We start from the raw sequence: 5,936 nt of genomic DNA on the forward strand, positions 1-5,936 counted from the left end.
CTAAGTTTATTTTTAACCTTTTAGTGATCTTGTACGTGGCAGTTAAAGATTGTGATTTTTCTGACTATTCTATTTTTCTCCTTATGTTCAATTTAAAGGAGAAAAATATGAAATTTTGCTATAACTCTAAGCACAAGGCTAATTTTCATAAGAACCAACATATGATAGCTGAAGTCTGTGTAAAAAGAATTAAACAATTCGTTTTTGTCCAATTTTCTCAAATTATCACAAATCAAACACACTGCCATAGGAGTTTACTGTGTTTATTCTTGGTAAAGCTTTAATCTTTCCTAAAAGTCCTGCATGTTACTTGCACAGTGTTAGAACCCCACATCTAGAGAAAAAAGAATTCCAGTTATCATGAACATGAAGTTCACATAGAGAAAAAGAAAACAAAAATAATTCAGGTTCACCAGAAGAGCTTTGAACCAGATTCAGATTAATAGCCAATCATAAGTGACACGAATAATCTCTACTATTTCTGTTGAGGATCATGTTCCATGAAAAAATGGCAGTTTTAGAGGAATCTGTTATATTTATCTCTTTTTTGGATGAAAAAGACATTTTTTCTAATTAGTTGTTCAGACTTCAGAGAGAACAAAATAAGAACTTCAATTTTTATTTCCACATGATGTACTTTGAGAAATAGGCATCAAGATTTTATCCAAGCCCTTAATTTCAAGGAATTAAAATGCCAAAATTTACTCCATGATTAGCTTGAGGTGTCTCCATTTATGTTTCCTTTGTGCGTCTTATTCAAAACATTCCCTAGTTTTGAATAATAATTTACTAATTTCTGGTCACAAACTTAGAAGTATGCCCTTGTGTGCTGGTTACTATAAAAGCATTTTGTTCCCTCTTCCAACTATTGACGACTTCGTTTGGCTTTGTGGTCAAACAAATAGTTTTTGGGAGCCTAATATCCTGTTAAGAATACTTTCCTCCCTGGAAATAGCCTACGTGACTGGAAATGTTCAACTAAGAATGCTTTTCCTTTCATCTTGTGCACATTAAAAGGACATACTTAAGGAAATAATTTTAGGAAGAAGACTTTAGATGGTACGGGGCATCTTATCACACATGGGTGATTATTTGTGGAGGAAAATGGTATTATTTTTCATCAAGATGAGTTGAACGAACCTAATTTATAATCTAGCATTATAAAGAAAGTCAACGAAAAATAAAGCTGTCAATTCCTATAAATGAGGGATTACATCTATTGACTGCTAAACATTTGGGATTTCACCTATCATGCATAAATACATTATCTATTTACAGCCATAAACAAATTAGTATATTCTAAAATATGAAGATTGAATATTACAATCACTTTTCCTTGAGCTGGTGAATAGATATTATAAATTCTTAGCTTGGATATAACTGTCTAAAATGTTTCCCCTACCAATCCTTTAGTTAGAACATCAGCCATTTGTCCGCCTGACGTCACGAAAGGGGTGCAAATCAAATTGCTTTCCAGTTTCTCTATTATTAAATGTCTACTTCTATAATCTTTGTCCAATCATGTTGTACTAGATTATGAGCTATGTTAATAGCTGATTTATTGTCACAGTACAATTTCTATTTAATATTTTCATCTTCCAGAATTATTTTAAGCTGCAATAACTCACTAGTTCCATGTGCCATGGCTCTAAACTTCGATTCCGCACTTGATCTTGTTACAACTGTCTTTTTTTTTTCCTCCTCCATATCACCATGTTTCCTCCAAGAAATGTGCAGTAACTGACGTTGATCTTGCGTCCACCAATGATGCATCATAATCAGCATCTGTATAGGCTTCAAGAAGCAAATTTTGACCTTTCCTTAAAATTCAAGCTTCCTTTAAGGTAGTGTAAATCTGATATCGGCTCGGAGATGAATGTCTTTCGGATTGTGCGTGAACTTGCTTATTGCACTCACATCATATGCAGTATTTTGTCTTATGAGATAAATAAATCAATCTTCCCACTAATCTTAGGTATCTGCCTCGATCTACTTCTTTATCCCCCAATGCTTCCCCAAATTTATGATTCGGTTCTATTAGAGTTTCCATCGATTCATCCGAGCTTCCCTATCTCTAAGCAAGTCAAGGACATTAGGGATTACACCTATCACACATAAGTACATTACCTATTCATAGCTATATCTGTAACGACCCAAGAATTATTATACACGTACCGTAAAATAATATTTTCATAAATAATAAAAAAAATAATATTTTCTAAACATGAAAGGATTAAAAAAAAAAATACAATAGACATCATTAAAATCTTTAACTACTTAAATCATTCATTTTCAACCATGCAAGCACAATTCACTTCCGATTGCCTCGAACCCGCCTCTTTTAGTTAGCTATAAAATATTTAACATATACATGTGAGATATAAATTTCAATAAATGATTAATAACGTATTTGCATCTCATATTTAATTACGGAAAATCATAACATACATATGGAGACACGAGAATTAAAATCCGAACTCTGTGGTTATAATTCTTATGCGTAGCGCTACTAAACTCCGGTCCCTTGAACTTACACATATAGAACCTTATCATAATCATAACTTGGATTTCCGTATCATGTTCGTAATATAAATTTCCGTAATTTAAATAATGAAAGAATAATTCGTACTACTACACTTACCTTTCACTTGAAAATTCAAAAATGATAGAAGAAGTGATTGTTGGAGGGAGATCCTTGAGTCGCATGTCGGGTTGTGTGATTGTGCAAGTGGTTGACCATATTTTATATGAAAAAGACAAGAGAAAGAGTAAAGGTGTAGAGACAAAGTGATAGAGATAGAGATAGAGAGGGAGAGTATAAATAGTTGATAAGGGATAGTCCAATGTTGAGTTTAACTCCTATTTATAGTGCAAGTTCTTGGACCATGTGTAGAAAGTTGGAAAGGAAATAGCTACATGTTAGGCATGGTCAAAGCATAAATGGTGCATTGTCTTGAAAGTAGTCAAATCAATAACTTTAATCATGTGATCAGATCAATTGACTTGGCTTGAATCTTGGTGTAAATAATGCATTTGGTTAAATCAATTACCTTTATTTATGTGGTCAAAGCATTTACTTCGCTTTAAATATAGTGAATAATGCACGTGGACAAATAAATCATCTCTAATCATGGCTAATTGACATATTTACATATAATTTCATTTAACTTCCAAGTTAACTCTTCACTTAGGTCCTCAAACTATTGGCTAGTAAGTATTAAAGTCATTTATCTAGGTCAATAACCAATAAGGTCATTAAACTTTAATAATAGCGCACTTAAGTCCTAATTTTTAATCTAACGACTAGTAATAAAAATTCGAGATATTACAATATCCATATTAGTATTTTCTAAAATATGAATATTGAATATTTTCAATACTCTCCCTCGAGCTAGTGGATAAATATTATACATTCCCAGCTTGCTATAATTGTCTTAAATGTTGTGCTCGCCAATTATTTAGTTAGAACATCGACCAATTATCCTCCCGACGACATGAAAAGGATGCAAATCAAACCACTTTCATGTTTCTCAATTATGAAATGTCTATCAACTTCTACATGCTTGGACCAATATTGTTGTACCGTATTATTAGCAATGTTAAAATTTAAACCACAATAACTCGCAAATTCCATGTCCATAGCTCCAAACTCGACTTTTACACTTGATTTGGCAATGATTAGTTGCTTTTTGCTCCACGCGATGTCGATCTTGTGTCTACTGCTAATTCTGCATGGTCAATATTTGTATAGGCTTCAAGAAGCAAATTTTTACTTTTCCTTAAAATTCGAGCTTCCTTTAAGGTAGTGTAAAATCTGATATTGGCTTTGTAGATGAATCTCCTTCGAATTGTTCATGAACTTGCTTTTTACACTAACGGCATATGCAATATCCGGTCTTGTGTATAATAAATAATAAATCAATCAATCTTCCTTCTAATCTTAGGTGTTAGCCTCGATCTTCTTCTTTATTCTTCAATGATTCCCTGAGTTTATAATTTGGTTCTATTGGAGTTTCTACAGGTTCATCAAGCTTTCCCGTTTCTCTAAGCAAGTTGATGATATATTTATTATGTGATATAAAATTCTCTTTTGATCGAGCTACTTCTATTTTTAATAATACTTTAGCTTGCCCAAGACATTGGCAAAGTAATACTTTCTCTTGGGTCATTCCTAGTTACAATTATATCATCAACATATACCAATAAAGTTGGAATGATTTATGAATAAAGTATGATCCTCTTGACTTCGCGATATGGTCAACATTACCTTTGCAAACCTTCCAAATCATGTCCCAGCAAATTGTTTAAAACCATACAAAGCCTTTTTCAATTTATATACCTTATTGTTTTCCCTAGCCAAAACTACGAGAAACTATCATGTAAATTTCTTCATCAATCTCACTATGAAGAGACATTCTTTACAAAATGCTACAATTTCCAGTTAAAATCAGCAGCCAAAGAGAGAAATCTTACAGTATTCAATTTTGCCACTGGTACAAAAGTTTTTTGATAGTTCACTCGGTAAGTTTGTATATATCCCTTTGCAACGAGCTTAGACTTATGTCATCGGATGGATCTATCGACTTTATGTTTCACAGCAAATACTCATTTGCAACTGGTTGTTTTCTTGCCTTTAGTTGGCTCTACAATCTTTCAAGTCCCATTCTTTTCCAATGCTTTCATATCAACTTTCATACTTGTTTCCATTCCTTGTTACCAAGTGCTTCGGTTAAGGTTTGTGGAATGGGTATTGATAGTTAGGAGAGTGAAAAAAGCTTCTCTCCTCTCACTCCTCTCGGCTCCGCTCCGACATCGGCCCATTTGATCCAGACCTGTGTTCCACTCTATATGAGCCACACGCACAACAAATACTCAAAGATGAATTTATGTCGATTATTCCCGGATCTGCAACAGTTGATACTTTGTTATTGCTAGGACATGGATTATAGTGCTGAATTTTTGTGACTAATGTGTCATATGATCAGTAGCTCCCCAGTCAATGATTCAAGAACTCAAAAGGGACTTATCTGAACCACTTAGTGCACGAGAAAGAGAAATTTACCTGAATTATCACCCTGTCGTTGGTTTGAACATTTGATTACACCACCATAACTCCTCTCCTTCCTTATTTGGCTTGAAAATTGGAGAATACTTCCTTGATGGATGGTAGAGTTTCTCCAGAAGTTGCAGCAGTTATGATGGAAATCTCAGAAACATCAGACATGGTGGAACCACGAAAGAGGAGATAAAAGGACCTTTAGCAATGAAGGCTATAAACTTTAGCAATGAGGGCTGCAAATATTAGTCAATGAAGGCTGAAATTTTTTTCTTGATAATGGCAATGAAGGCTGATAAAGAAACTGAAAGAGTCCCAAGGTTTCAGGGCTCTGACACCTTGTGGAGAAAACTGGTCTTAACATTCAATAATCTGATAGTAGTACAAACCTAATGTATAAGCTAGAATTACGAAGAAAGTCATCGGACAATAAAGCTTTCAATCTCTATAACAGGGATTACACCTTTTAATTGCTAAACATTCGGGATTACATCTACCACCCATAAATAAATAAACTATTTACAGCTATAAACAAATCAGTATATTCTGAACTAGGAATATTGAATATTTCCAACATTAACCAATATCAAGGGTTGGGTTTATATATCTAGCAAGCAAAATAAAAGAATAGAAAGTTCGCTTTGCCTGCTATGTTCATATGAATATGCAAATGTGCCTTTATTACCACATTCTTTCCCCCTGTTAGTCACTGTCATGCAGCCTTCTTTTCGTGTTAGCTTCATATTTACCACGATCAACAGCCAACATTTACCACACCTGCCACCCACACCCAACCCTTACTACAGTGCCATTTACCACTGACCATCTTGACCTTTGCCAGCACCCACATGTTTTTCTCATCTCCTTGTCATTATTTTTC

The sequence above is a fragment of the Olea europaea genome, chromosome 17 (genome assembly GCF_002742605.1).
Source record: "Olea europaea var. sylvestris chromosome 17, O_europaea_v1, whole genome shotgun sequence".
NCBI lineage: Eukaryota > Viridiplantae > Streptophyta > Magnoliopsida > Lamiales > Oleaceae > Olea > Olea europaea.